Below are 16,149 nucleotides of genomic sequence, written 5' to 3'. Positions count from 1 at the left end.
AAGGTACAATATTCAAACACTTTATGAGACCTCAGGCAGTCTGAGAAAAAACGTGTATAAGAAAAATGAACTAGAAAATAAAACTGGATCAGCCCAGAAAGAAAGGGAGACTAATTGCTTTTTTTCCCTTTCCACCAATAATACTGATTAAAGAACCTGAACATTTCAAGTTTGACCAATCCTGACACAACACAAGCAGGAAAAAAATCCAATGGCAACAGAATAAATGACAAAAGAAGGCAATTTCCTTTAGAAAGGAAAAATCAAATTAAAGTAAAGGGAAAGAGAAAAAAATAAAATTCTCCGATGTGCAGCAGGATACTTGAGTGTCAGGAGAATCTTAGGTCCTTCCTTGCACACAGGTGTAGAAGGAGGAGGACAGGGACAATAATGGGAAGCCTAAGTATTTGCACGGTCCCTCTCTCAGGAAGGTCCTTTTCAACGGTGCAGCTGCTATAGGAGGAGGAGAAGGATGCTCATTCTGCCCCCATCACTGGTGTGACAAGGAGCACTTACATGTCACCTACTTGCCTAACTCTTGGTCATCATGCTAACCACTAATCGTCAGTTCCTGAGATACTCACCATTAGGCAAAGCTGAGCAATCCAAGTCATGCCTTCCTTTCCTCAAAGATCATTTCTTAGAAAAGAAAATGCAGATGAACAGAGACACCATGAGGAAAAGAATTACCATGGAACCAAGATTTTAGAAAATTTTCCTGACAACTGCATCAATCTAGATTCTACTAAGGCAAACATACACACACACACAGAGCATTCTTCTATTTTTGATACTTCATAACAGGTCATATAATTGAGGTTTTTAACACACATTTGGCTCCTCAAAAGTTTCCAAAGCACTACACATGTCATGGGTTCCACAGAGCTTTTGTGTTGAAAAAGAGAACAGAAAGTTATAGTTTTAAGCCTTATGGGATCTAATCAGAATCCTTTAATTTTATGGATGCCATAATTGAAGGCCTAAGTTAGGATGTCTTAACCATGATCATGGAGCTAGTTTGTGTGAGGTCCAACGCTAGAATCCAGAACTCAGATTTCTTAACTCCAGTCAAATTACCTCTCCATCAGGTATAATAGTCATAGTCTTTCTGAAATAATACCCTGTCTGTGTACTGGAGCCTATTGAAATGCAAATTCATTAAAAGTTAGGTTCATCAAGTAACTAAGCTGCTTCCTGGTCTAAACTGAAAATGTGAATTAGAAGGTACATAAGGCATTTCCACATTTATACTGTACAGATGTTTCAAATAATCGGTGCCAGCGGAACTCAACTGCCATTCTTCCCAGGGTTACTCAGCTCTGAACCACTAATCCAGACCAGGAGGCAGAGTGACCACAGACATCTCTAGCAGCAGGCATGGCCACAAAAGAGTCTGGATACTTTTATCTGTATGGTTTTAAGCCCACATGGTCCAAAGCTTTGAAGATTTGAGACAAAATGTGAGGAAATTGCTGAGGAAGTGTAAGTAGGCAGAAGAACGTAATTACTCCAAGTTGCATTTGGCCAGGACATTCCAGAGAAAATGTTTGGGCTGCCATCCCTCCAACCTCCACTTCCTCACCAATGCACATATATGCAAATATAAGAAGCCACAACCCAAACCCCAACCTTAAGACTCTTAAAATAGGGCTTTGTTTCAGTAGATAAATTGCCACATACTGGAGTAGCAATACCACTTCCTGTGGTCTCTAGACAGACCTTTCATTCAAGACGTGACCTTGTCTGACCCTGAATAATAGTTTGAGAACAATCTCATATTGATAGCAAAGTTAAGAGCCATTCTCCACACCATTCCCTTCATTCAATAGACCCATAATTCTCTCTTTTGATTTCCCTGTGTCTCCTTATTTGTCCTTCTCTGCTATTTTGGGGGGAATCCAGGATCTGGATGCCATGGGGACATTCTAGTCTGGCTCAGCATCAAACTCTGATCCCTGATGGGTCGGTCACACATTGTCTCTCTGCTTTATTTCCCTTTCAGAAGTATCAGCCAGGAAAGCAGCTTTGGTGGCAGGGAAACTTAACAATGAGAGCAGTATTTTCCATTTGCCTTTAATATAAACCTCCACCATGCCTAAGTTTCATTGACTTTTATGTGAACACAGCCATGAGCAGGAAGCTATCCAATACTTTAACTCACAGATGATGATGCTCAATCCAGAGAAATTAAGTGTATGCCAAAGTCACAAAGCTATATGAAATAGCTTCTCCTTAGCCTAATCTTGGACCAAAATCCAAGATCCTGTCAGCTTGTCTTGCACAATATTATGAATTATTACACACAAAGATAATAAAGATGAAATTAGTCTTCTATGGCTGATGCTAGTCTTAATAGAATACAAATACACAAATTTTAGGCCCTCGGGTTCTCATACAAGTTTAACACTAAAATATCGACAAAATGGCCAAGACTTTAATCAGGCAACTCATGAATACTCTGTTTCATTCCAAGGAGGAGGAGTTCACCATGAATTATGTCCACTCAATCTGTGCATTGCTGGAGCAGAGTAAACACCAGCCTCATAACAGTCTTGCTAACATCTAAGGCAAAGGAGTTGATATGAGATAAATGGACATTCTCCCAATTCCTCTGTGCAATGGTGCCTTTTTAGTTCTTTGTGATATCCTTGGTATCTAGAATAGCACCTCACAGAGAGGAGGGCAAATGAATGAGTGAAGAACGAAATGAATGAAAAAATAAATTTAGAGAATAATAAAGTATAGAGAAGAGTCAAGTATGTAGATGTGAATAAAGAATTCAAAAAGAGAAAACTAGTTTAAAGAAGAAAAAGGTTTGGGTCAGGTAAGACTTCTCCAGAGAGAATTGGAATTGGTGAATTGGACAAATAAAATCTGTTGAAAAATATGTATTTCAAGTCATGAATTTTTCAAAAATTAATAATTTTATGAGGACACTGTGCATCCCTTATATACCTTAAAGTATTTTTTATTTTTAAAGAATCCTGAGGGAGATTTCTGATTTTGTTGCTTTGAAATATGGCATAATTTTACAACTTTAAAGGGCATTTTAGTTTTTTCTCTCTCATTCTCAATCAATTATGCTTGATCTTCTTATTGGAAATGTTTCTCACTAATTTATTTTTCATTATTTTTTAGGGTTTAATAAGGCAATTATCCAATGGAAGAACTGTTGCAAGAGTTACCTCTTTTCTCATGTATTGATAAGCTTTGTATATTCTAGGATGATTTTATAACTATTTTTTAACATATCATTTGGCAATTTTATCTGCTTTCCAAAGTACTTTTAAATTCATTTTCAGCCAGTCATGCCAACTATATCTACTCAGTATGGTGTCCCAGAATTTTAAATTGTTTATCACTTTTATATCTTAGCAAAACTTCTTTCAGGAATGCAAAAATGTCCAATTTTTGTTTGGTTCTTCCTGAGTCATTAAGTTTTTAAATTTTATTTTAATATTAGAATACAAAATAAAGACCTGAGAAATACAAGTCTCTCTCATTTATTAACTCAGTTTCATTCCTCATTCTAACTACAGCAGTAAACAGTTCAGTAGTATTGGTCCTTTAGTTTGACTTTCTGTTGCAAAGATAAAGTAGGTTTTACTGATAGCAAGTTTAAAAATCAAAGCCTAGAACAACTCATTTTAACTAGTTTTTCAGTTTGATCAATTTATCCTTTTCTCCAATTAACCTCTAATTCATCCTCCACGCTGCCACCAGTTCTCTCAAAACACAAATCAGAACATCACACTTTTATACTTAAAAGCTTTTGAAGTTTGCCTTTGAGATAAAGTCCAAACTGGCATTCATTCACTCAACGTGATCTGAGTCCAGCCTCACCACCCAGCAAGTCCCCACATGCATATGTCACTTGAGCAACTCCTACTACTTCAATTTTCCATAATATTACATGTTCTCACTCTCTGTCTTTCCCCATGCCATTCTTTCTTCTTGCAATGCCTTCAACGATCTGATCACTTAATTCTCACTAATTCCTCATGAATCAAATGTTACTTCCTCTTAGAAGAGCTCCCAGGCTAATTGAGACATCCTTCTTCTTTGCCCCCATAATCTCTGGGACATCCTGGGAGTAGGTGATAGGGATTTTGTCAGAGAAATAACACAAACTATTTTATTCGCCATTTTCTTACTCACCTCTTCACTAGCTGGTGAACTCCCTAACGTCAAAACAGTACACTGTTCATCTCTACATGTTCTTGCCACATATGGAGGGCTCAATAATATTTCTCGGCCATTAACTGACTGAATGAATGAATAACCCATAGGAAACATGAAGCTTAGAATATATAAATCAGCTGTTTTGGATCTTGAAATATTTTTCCCAGTTAAAAAAAAGAATAAAAGGAAGGTTAAGATTTTATCCCATTTAACTGCTAAACTATTCTACTGCAAAGGGAAGTCCTGGAGTTGAAACAAAATGATTGCAATACTAGTGATTATAAACATAGAAAAACAACAAAAGCTTTGCTGGAAAAATTATTTAATTAGAAAAAAAAGTATGTCATTTCTAGAGAGAAACTATGGACACTTTCAAGGGCTTAATGAATAGTTAGTTATTCTGTAAATTCATTTAAAAGTTGAAGACTTTCTTTTCATGGGCATTTCTTTATTCTCAGTAAGTGGCCCTGTTCAAACATGGCTACATTTGGCCATGATTCTTGTGGACTTGGATTCATCTGAGCTGTGGGCAAAGTGCAGTGATCATGAACATATATCTGGGAGCAGAAAAAGTAAGGACCAGGATGTGCTGGGAGACAAGCTATATAAGCAACAAAGCAAGGTACGGGAGTCAGGGGCAAAGGAGCAGTGGGACCAGACTCTCAGCAGAAGCCTCCTGCTGTGCTAAGAACTCTGGCGTAGAGTTGAGTCCTCATGGCTGAAAAATACAATTCCTAGGGCCTGCCTATGTGCGCTGGTTCAAGTTCACCAGAAAAACAATGTCTGGGAACACCCCAGAACGAACCCTCAATAATGAACAGGTTATTAAAGTCTACAGCAACTGAAGGACAGCCCTGCTTCAACATTTTTGTGAAGTGTAATATAAACACAGCTTAGAAAAGGGAAAAGTTACATTACAAACTGAGTTAAAATATATGCTTGAAATATAAAAGGAAAGGAAAAATTAATAAATTTGTAGGCTTAATTTTGAGAAGTAACTAAGGACTTCGATGGCCTTTGATGAAGGTTACATTGTGACTATAAGCAAAAGAACATTTTAATGAACCCCAAATGTACGTAAGTATTTGTACATCACTCAAATAAGGCAAGGAAATGAAAAGCACAAATGGGCATTAAAAAAACCAAATATAATGTTATGAATAAATAAATAAATAAATTATAACATTAATATCAACATAATCACAGGTTTCATGGTGAATAATATCTTTATTCTGAAGCAGATTCTGATAACTCTGTAAGGCCATTTGAACCAAAAAAGCTAAAGGTATTTGAACTAAAGTCATGAATTCTGAACTCTGCACAGCCCCAGGCTATGCAATTGATGGCATTTTCTTTCATCTCTTCCTGTCTTCTGTCCTTGATCTTTAAAAATGTCATTTCCCTTTAGCCTTTATTATAAATACCCTTCCTTAATTCTTTTTTAATTTCAAAATCTCTAATAGCAGTATCTTTACTTTATCAAAAATATTGGAAACTATAGGCAGCAAAAAGCATTCAACATTAAGTTGACCCCATCACACTGAATACACTAGTTTCCTTTGTATGATGAAGTTCCTATAAACTATATTACTGTCATTTGTTCAAGGTTTTAAACTTCCTAATCATTTAATTTAAAAAGGAAAAATAAAATCTAATGGATTTAAACTATACATGAAGCCTATCTCAATTAAGGATCTATGAAGGATGGAAATAGTTTCCTTCATGGATTATATTTTTCTTGTCCTGCTGATTTGAAAGGGTCTATGATTCATCTCTACAATTCCCTTGCGTCAACACGTACGCCTCCTTAATTGTCTAAAATTCAAACCATTACATAAGCTTCCTGTCAACTTACTTCTTTCTTTGCAATAATTTATACTCTCACTCCATATCTAACTAGTGATGGGTTCAGGACTCAACTAAAAATATTCTTTAATCTTTTCACTAAAAATTGCATAGAATTCTCTGCTGGAACCAACTCTCTACATCCTTCATCTGATACAGTATGTTACCTTGGGCTGCTGGTCACCTTTTCACAAACCAACCCCATCTCCTCAACAAGATCGTAAGCTCCCTGAAAGCAGGGCCCATGTCTTTGTCATCTTTCACTCTACTCCTCTGTGATTTCTCTTTCTCTTCCCTTTCGTATGACTATAATAAATGCTCAATAAACGGTTGATATTGAGATAGGTCAAAACTTGGGCGGCAGGACATGCAACATTCACGTTGTATTGAGCAGTGATCTGAGAGATTGAAGGACAATCAGGAGATCATTGTCACATCTCCTGTGAGTCACACACAGTTGATACGAGTGCAGAGCCTTGAGGTGAGAGATTAATAACTGAGAATGGGATCCATACCTGGGGAAAACAAACACCCAAATAACTTTGAGAAACCATCCCTGAAATGATCTGTTTCACCAGGAGGTGGCGCTTTGGCACAGGGCCACTCCTGGTTAGCCGAGTTTCCACTTTATACAAAAGGTATCTCCGTGAATTTATAGAAATATTTCCCCAGCAAAGGAACTGGAACTCAAACATGAGCTGTATCATCCCAGAAGATCTTACTATTGTTATGGAAAATATAACAAAACTAACTGTAATCTCATTTCAGGAAAAGCTTTGCTTTTCCAGCAACTGAATACTCCTAGCCACAGTGTCTTTGCTTGAACCACAGGTTTATCCCACTGTATCTAGGAGGTCTCACTTTTTGATGCAAGGTGTACACAGAGATGGTTTCTTAAAACAAATTTTAAATGTGGTAAGTTGAGTCCGCACATGCCTACTTTCATATTTGGCAAGAGAAATGCTTGACATCAATGGCAGATAAATGTTTAAATGGATAAATGTAGTAAAAAGTTATTTATAAATATTATGTCATTTGAGTAAACAAATATGAAGTACCATTAAGGTTGGTATGCCTTTCCATGTTGGTGTGTGTACAAAAGTTAAATACACATAAATTGCTTGTTCAAGGCTAATCAGATGAGCAGGTCAAGTTTATGCTTTATTAATATATGGATTGAAATTAAATTAAATCTTGATTATGCTCTATGAATCATCTGCTTCACCGGGTCAGATTAAGAGAGCTAAATTTAAGAATATAGTCAACTAGAAATTCTCTTGGAACTATCCTGAAAACCTCAAAATTATGCATTAGGAGACAAGGAAATGAATCAATAATTTTATAAAATGAGAGCCAGGCCCTTTTCCAAATATTTAAAACAAACATCTACCTAAAGGACATATACTTTTTCTATCTGTCCCAAGTCATCAAATTCTTAGATTCATTTTCTACAATGATGAGCCAGACTCATGTTCATCATTAAAAAAGAAAGAAGGAAAAACAACCTTCATTTGCCTTAGAAACTGCCACAATCAAAGACAGACCTTTCCAGATGTAATTAATTCTTTTTCCAAGATAATTTATCTTATTAAAATATGGTAATTTACCATGGTTTCAGGTTATCTGAAACCTTTCTAAGATTGAAAGCTGAAGTTAATTTCGTGCTGTAAGCAGTATAATTTGAACCAAAGAGACTCAGGGAGCATTTTATATTCACACAAGCACATAAAAGCTGAAATTGTTTATTTATATACAAGGTACTGAGAGGAATCAGATGGTACCCCAGGAATTTGCATCTGCTATGGTATTGTGCAAAGGGCAGCCCAGAAAGAACAGAACTGTCCTCACCAAAATGGATCCAACCTATCCCTGGCAGCACCTCTGGCTGATAAGGACTTAGGAAGAAAGGCCTTGCAGAGATGTCATTTTTGACGACATCAGGATGTCCAATTCAAAAATGAGCGTGATTGGAAGTTTAATGAGGCACTTTGTGATTCTCTGCAATAAAAAATAGAGACAGGGTTCTTCAGGCTTAATTACCACATCTGTTATTAGGCACTTTACCGTGATTGACTGGAGTGTATGTCGGACATGGTGCCAAAAACGCCTCCCCATGAAAGCAGCTTCCCGCTCGCTGCCTGAATGGCTTCAGCCTCTGTTATACCAGGATTTCCATGGCAAACAAGCAAAGCTTGGTGCACGCAGGCCCCCGCGCCAGCTGAAGGCACTTTTTCCTGGAACCAGTTAAGCTGGGAGCAGGGCCTGGGCCGCTTGCTCTGCTCTGACTTCTTTTTCTCTCCCTCCTTCAGGCTCCGCTGCATTCCCTGCAGCCCATGATGAACAGGCACAGTGGGGAGAGGAAGGAGCAAGGCAAGATGAGGAGGTGCCAAGCTCTGACCCTGTGGTGATGCCTCCTTGCAGACGTTCAAATTGGGAGCGATGCTAGGACGCCACAGATGAAACACATTTGCTAGCTCCTGAGCTAAGTATGACTTAAGAAAATGTAGCTAATATGCAATACCAGCAAGCCGGTTTCTCTGGACACCTAGTTCCTTGGATGCCTTGGGACCTATGAACCAACCACCAAACTGGATTTTAGGAAATTAATGTCTCATTCTGTAACATACACGTTAGACAAACTTATTGCCATCGTTCCTTGTCCTCAGTAAAGCTGTTCATTGACTCTGAGTCTATGTAAACTGCAGTTCATTTGCAAAGGGTTGCCTTTAAAAAGGACATCATCATTCAACTTTAAAACTGCAAAAATCCAGATGCCCACAGCTCTCTGCATCCTTAAGTCAAATTACCGTGCAGGCAGCAGCACAGGGACAATTAATTACTAGCACGGAAAACCACTCTTTAGACCAGACGCATAAGCAGGAAAGCTGCAGCAAACAATCTCACATCTGAACACGTGCCAGGTAGGGGAACAAACCAGTACTCACCTACCCTCACTGTCTAAAGTAAACAACAGCCCAGTGCCACAGAAGCTGGGATCTATGGTTGTAACATAAGTAATGAGAAAAGACTAAAACATATATACCTTGTAAATATTCTTCCGGAACAATCAAGTATAAAGAAGAATGTCTTTGATGTATTCTCTCTCTCTGTGTTTAATTTGCTTTTAGAGGATGAGATTGTATAAATTTATGATGGACTCTCCAGTTGTATTTTCACATCAAGCAAAATCCATGATGTTTTGGATGTGTGGCTACTTATTAATGGTGATTTCTGCATAGAATATAACCCAGAAATAATAGTAAAGTATGAGAAGTTTTGCAAGCAGGGAGAGGATTTTTTAAGCTATTAGAAAAATCATAGCAGCATTTAATAAAAATAAATGTATGGTGTTTTCTAAAAAGGAATAAACATTTATAAAAGTCCTTGTCTATATACTCGGAGGCGTTTCAGATATGGAACAACTCTTTCTGCTCTTGGGATGGAAATTGAGTGTCAGTTCCTAAAGGTTTGCCCACTTTTCAACGATCCTTCCAGCCTGAATGGGAAAAAACAGGCTTTAGGAAGTAGATCTCAGCCTTCTCAGACAAATGGCGGTCTAGTGTAGTGTCACACACTTCAAGTTGTAATTGCTAAAGGGCCCTCTCATATTCTCCAGACTTCGGAAATATGGCCTTTCTCTCCTTGGCCCCTATAACATAGATGATTGAGGCTCTTTTCCAACTAAGCCTGTCCCTCATTCTCTATTCTCCTTATCCACAATGAGCCTTTGTCATCTCTTGAAGAGGAGATGGTAGAGCATAGTGAAAGTGAAATCAATCATTTCTGAAATTATACAAAGCCCACCCGGCAAACAAGGAAAAACAGAAGCTATTTCAAAGCAAAATTCCTTCAAAAGGTAAAATTACACAAGTAGTGTTTTTTGTAGTATTACGAGAAAGGAGATATATGTTAAAACACCTAAAAGAAATTTGGCAATGATTTCTTGCATATGACACCAAAAGCACAAACAACAAAAGGAAAAACAGATAAACTGGACTTCATAAAAATTTAAAAGTTTGTGCATCAAAGGACACTATCAACAGAGGTAAAAGGCAACTTACACAATGGGAGAAAATACTTGCAAATCTTATATCTGATAAGGGATCAACATCCAGAATATTAAAAAGGAAAACACCTACAACTCAGCAACAGTAAAAACAGCCAACTGAATTAAGTATGGGCAAAGAACTTGAGTAGAACTTTAAAGAAGACACACTAATAGCCAATATGCACAGAAAAATATGTTAAACATCACTAATCATTAGAGAAATGCAGATTAAAACCGCAATGAGATACCTCTGTACCCATGAGGATTGCTATTATCAAAACACAAAACAAACAGTCAAAAATCAGAAAATAACAAGTGTTGGTGAGGATGAGGAGAAACTGGAACCTTGTGCACTGTTGTGGCAATGTAAAACGCAGCAGCTGCTGTGAAAAACAGTATGGTAGCTCCAATTAATTAAAAAAATTAAACATGGAATTATCACATGATACAGCAATTCTACTTCTGGGTATATACTCAAAAACAAATTCAAAGCAGGGATTTGAACAGATTTGTACACCAATGTTCACAGCAGCATTATTCAGAACACCCCAAAAGTGGCAGTAACAGAAACACCTATTAATGGATAAACAGATAAACAAAATATGGTGTATCTACACGATAGAATATTATTCAGCCTTAAGAAAGGAAGGACATTCTGACACACACTACAAAGTGGATGAGCCCTGAAGACATTATTCTAAGTGAAATAAGCCAGACACAAAAGGATAAATATTGTATAATTTCACTCATAGGAGATACTCAGAGTAGACATATCCGTAATCAGAAAGTAGAAGGGTGGTTGCCAGGGCCTGGGGGCGCAGGAAATGGGTAATTAATTGTTTAATGAGGTCAGAGTTTCAGTTTGGGAAGATGAAAAGGTTTTGAAGATAGATGGTGGTGATGGCTGCACGACAATGTAAATATACCTAATGGCACAGAACAGTGCACTGAAAAATTGGTTAAAATGGCAAGTGTTATAGCTATTTCACCATCATTAAAAAAGAGAAATATCTATATGTAAGTCAAATTCTAAGGTGTAAGTGTGTCTGCCCAAGAGGCAGGGACTTCTTTTTGCTTCTTTTTATTACCTATCTGCATCATTAAGACAGACATCTATGCACTCTTGAACAGATCATGCAGAGACCTGTAATATAATCGTTAGAACTCAAGGGTGGAGGGAGGGAGAGATCAGCACACATAACAACAATGGTGTGATCCCGCATCAGCCCAGTCCCCACCACAGCCTCCTCTGTGGGGCAGGGGACCAAAATGTCTCCTCTCTGCCCTTCTAGAAGCTCTAAAACAGATAACAATTCCTCCAGAACCCAGACACAGAAGCCAAAATAGACAATTTAGCTCTCTCTCAATGGTAAGCAATCCAAAGGGCATCTAATATTTTGAAGCCAGAATCCCAACCCTGTCAGAATCCCAGCCCCCTAACTACATCTGCCTGAATTCAAAACCAAACTTATGGTTACCAGGAGAGGGAGGGGTATGGGAGGGGAAAATTGGGAGTTCAGGATTTGCAGATACAAACTACTAGATATAAAATAGATAAATCACAAGGTCCTATTGTATATCGGACAGAGAACTATATTCAATACCTTGTAATAACCTATATTGAAGAAGAATATGAAAAGGAGTATACATATATATTATATATATATGTATAACTGAACTACTATGCTGTACACAGGAAACTAACACAACATGTAAACCAACTATACTTCAGTAAAAACAAACAAAAATAACTCTCCCAATTCACTTGTTTCACTTGGAATGAATGGCCTTAGGGATCTGGACTTGTGTGCACATCTTACTTTCTCACAGAAGTTCGAAGGAATTTGAGGTTTTGGAGTAACTTGCCTTCCTCAATTTCAGTTCCAAATTCCTCAACTTGGATTTTCTGGGTCAAAACAAAGTAGCTTTGCTTTGGGGTTTTATTCTCCTCCCCCTCAATTGCTAATGAAGTTAAGATGACACAAAACAATGCTTTTTTCAGCCTAGAATGCAGCTCTCAACCCCCTCTGGCAGGTACTCCTACAGACCAGTTGTTATTTAGAATACCTATAAGGGAGAAAAGATTAAAAGATCAAGTCCCACTGCACTTCCCCACAAAGCCGGCCACAGCTGTACACCGTTTCGGAGCAACTGGTCGGTGAGGAGACAGCAGGACTTCTGTTGTCCCGCAGGGTCTGCTCAGGTCACTGCATGTGGCGTGGATTAGACAGTCCAGCTTCTGTTACCCAGTGGGGCCGGACTGGGCTTTCCCCTTCTGAACAGAGGCTCCGTGCCATCACCTGACACACTTTTCTGAGTCTCTTAGGGAATAGCAGCCAATATCAGACCAAGAGCTAACAATTCCTATTCTTTCTTAAATTTTTTTTTAAAAGAGAGAAGAAACAATTCATTTTTACCCATTTCCCTGAAGAGCTGTCATAATGGAGTAGAAGAAAACATATCCATCATGGATAAAGGAAGGCAGTCTGGATTTGGTCTGAACTTAGCTAAATTTGGGGACTTAGCTACAGCTGTGCTTCAAGTTCCACAGATTGGAGCCAGGCTGCCCCGTCACCAGGAGCCCCCATGAAAACAGCTGTCCCTAGACTCATCCTCGGCTTCTCCAGCGCAGAGAAGAGAACAGAGGGACAAGCTCTTAAGTGCACACAGCAGTGCTTCCTCCACAGGGTGTCAAGCTCGGTAGCCACGCCAGACACTCGGCCCCTGCAAAGCCTCTGCTCTGCTCAGGGTGCTGCCGGCGGCGGCGCGCCCTCACCTACCCTAGTCTCCCCACCCACTGGGCAGCACCTTGCCCTCCAGACATGCCCCAGAGGCTTCCTGGCCAAGTTCATGGGGTTGCAAAGGGCCTTTTTGACCCCTTCCTCCTATAAATAAGGAACCAGGCACGAAAGAGTTTTGTAGGTGCCTAAATCAAACGGTGGTGGATTTAGATCTCAAGTCAAGGTCTTTCAGCTTTAGATGCACTGCTCATCACCCTGTTCTGGACCACCTAGCAGAGCTGTAGGGGGACAGCATGCTCCCTCACTCTAGAAGCATTCATTTGTTTCACTCAAGGCCATGCCTAAATATATGTATGTGTGTGTGTGTGTGTGTGTGTGTGTGTGTGTGTGTGTGTGTGTGTGTGTATGGATTAGTGACACTGACCTTGAGATTTACATCACTGTTAATGCTTTTCATTGTCACCAAGATAAGAAAACATTAAAACATTACCTCAACTTGATACAATTTGAAAAGTGGGCCACTACGCACGAGGAATGCTGGAATTTGAAACTTGGGGGATTCCACCACCACCCCCAACTCAGCATCAAGTATGTTTAAGGGAAAACTTGAACTAAGTCAATGAAGTGAAACTCCTAAAAAGTCAATCCCTCCTTAAATGATCTTCCTTCATCAGGACTGCTTTCCTTTAACCCTGGGGTCCCCAGCTGGGACCTCAGCAATTATTCTGAGGCTTGACACCAACTGACCGCCCACAGGCATCTTTACTTTTCTTAGCTGCTCAGCTGCCAACAACTGCTGGGCCACAAAGAATGGGTAGGACGGTCACTGCGCATGGATTTTTCTTTGTAGGCACAGTGGCCAAAGCCAGGCAGAGGTCATTTCCTCACATCTCAAGGAGCACACAATGGAAGAAACTTCAGTATACATTGAAGAAGTCTGTTCTGCCTGGGGTCTTACTTCAGTGATGGAGCCAACTCCCAGACGGAGACTGGGAAGCTGCTTTTGTTTTAAAGAGCTGGTCCGTGGTACTCAGTGACAAAACTCGCCTGGCTTCCAAAGCCCTGTATTTACTGACTGATACTTTGTTCTGAAAATCTGCCTCTCAGGCCTTGGTTGCCATCTTCCTCAGCAGCAGAGCCTGACACATTCACCATCAAAGGAAGCAGACAGGGCACGTCAGCCACTAACCCATGAAAACACTGTGGTCTCCTCATGGGCCAGTGAATGAATCGACATGCCACTGGGGCCCTAATGACATCACTTCATTTTCACAAATAGGACAACCCAGCCAAGAAGTGAAAAATGCTCTTCCAAATTGTCCAACTAGACAGGAGTTTCCTTAGATCAAGCTGTAAGAAATTCTACTTGGATAGAGTTAATGTCTCTGACTGCTACATTTGATCTCTGGATAAATTCAGAAAGATCAGATTTTGTCCTTGAGGGAGAGGGCTTAAAATTCTAAAAGCAAATTTAGAGCTCTCTGGATTTTATCACATCACAATATACTCAATTAAAGACAGTTATGCTAGAAGGTGACAATGGGACCTGGAGGGTTAGCTTATAGGATGATGATCACGATCATAAAAATTAAACTCTACAGCAGTGATGGGCTGTGGGGAGGCCCTCCAAAAGGTCCCCAGTGGCTGCACAAACAAAACTACAAAGCATCATTTACATCCTGCCTTGGAAAAAAGGCCAGGATTTTTTTCTCCAGCCCTAGCTTGGCAGAGCTCCACATCATAAGCTTTTTTGTTTTTGTTTTTGTTTTTGAACAGCGGAAGAAAAGTGCCTTTGCTCCAGGCTAGTCTTCACCAAAACAAAAGGAGACCATCTGGCTGGCACTACAAGGAGCTCTCTGCACCTGAATCCTTGGCTGGGCTCAGGCACAGTCCTCACCCTTCTCGAAGGAGGAGCTCTTCTTGGTGCCAGGAACCACTGACTTCTCCCGGCCCAGGTGAAGGCTACCTCACGACATCCTCTCCACGACTGACCCTCCCCTCCCACTCTCACCACTACAATTCCTCTGACTTCTGGGAAAAAACAGGAGGTCAGCTGTTCAAAACCTGAAAGTCCAAAGTATAAACTGCCCACTTCCTCCCCTCCCTTGCATCCTCCAGACAATGGTTCTCACTTGCTATTGACAGTTCACCACTCATTAGCACCCTCACTAGAGGAAAGATGGGGTCTTGGGGTAGTTTTAATCAAGCAATGATGTTACCCCGTGGCCTCACTGGTATACAGTGGGAGACAAGGTCAAGATTATCCATTCAAATGAGGACGAGGACTGTGGGTCAGGTCCTCTTCTTCATGTTCTTACATCCCTGTAGTTCTGAATAATCTCAAAATTAGTCAGGTTCACAAATGTTAAAATTCTCTATTTAAAAAATAAAAAAAGAAAGGAAGGAAGGAAGGAAGAGAGGGAGGGAGGGAAGGAGAGGGATAAAGAAAGAAAAAAGTCTACATTCACAAACACAGAAACAAACTGTGGTCACCAGAGGGGAAAGCAGCAAGGCAGAGGGAACAGAGCAGGAGTCTGGGGTTGACAGATGCACTCTACTATATATAAAACAGATAAACAACAAGGACCTACTGTATAGCACAGGCAACTATATTCAGTTTCTTGTAGTGAGCTGTAATGCAAAAGAACCTGAAAATACATACATATATCTGTATGTATGTATATGTATATGTATAACTAAATCACTTTGCTGTAACACCTGAAACTAACACTGTAAATCGGCTACGCTTCAATTTAAAAAAAAAAAAAAAAGGAATTAAAAAAAAAGAAAAGGCTTGCATGCCTTGGTCTGCTCAGGCTGCCAAAACAAAATGCCACAGACTGGGTGATTTAAAAAATGGAATTTTATTTCTCACGGTTCTGGAAGCTGAGAAGTCTATGATCAATGTGCTGGCCAAATTCAGTTTCAGGGCTCTCCTCCTGGCTAGCAGGTGGCCCCCTTCTCACTGTGTCCTTACATGATGGAAAGAGAGTTCTGGTGTATCTTCCTCTTCTTATAAGGGCACCCACTCTATTGGATTAGCACCCCACACTATGACCTCATTTAACCTTTGTCACCTCCTCACAAGTCCTATTTCCAAACACAGTCACATTGCAGGGGTAGGGGGGTTGGACTTCAATACAATTCAGTCCATGGCCCTATGCTTGACCATTTGGAGACTGCAAGGTTAATAATACATATCGTATGTGTTCAAAGAGTTCACATTCTAGAATCAATTTATGCTAAAAGTAGAAGAGCCTGCAAAGTGTATGTAGTCTCTTCCCATAAGTGTCAAGGATTGCTTCTAAACACATTCCCAGAATGTACCTCCTG

General features: G+C 39.6%; 1 protein-coding gene across 5 annotated transcripts in view; it reads right to left on the bottom strand.

The window, feature by feature from the left end:
* The window catches only part of MEGF10 (multiple EGF like domains 10), a 243,698-nt gene that overhangs the window by 126,430 nt on the left and 101,119 nt on the right, over positions 1-16,149 (bottom strand). Inside the window, exon 1 of one of the 5 annotated variants that reach the window (XM_032476628.1) lies at positions 8,092-8,105. The exons of the other annotated variants lie outside the window; for them this stretch is intronic. The gene's annotated coding sequence lies outside the window, so the exon portion shown is untranslated. Of the gene's footprint in view, positions 1-8,091; positions 8,106-16,149 lie in introns of those variants that run through there. 5 annotated transcript variants of the gene reach the window in all.

Source organism: Camelus ferus, chromosome 3, assembly GCF_009834535.1.
Source record: "Camelus ferus isolate YT-003-E chromosome 3, BCGSAC_Cfer_1.0, whole genome shotgun sequence".
Lineage (NCBI taxonomy): Eukaryota > Metazoa > Chordata > Mammalia > Artiodactyla > Camelidae > Camelus > Camelus ferus.
Note: the sequence above shows the minus strand (reverse complement) of the source record. Positions and strands in the feature narration are given on the sequence as shown.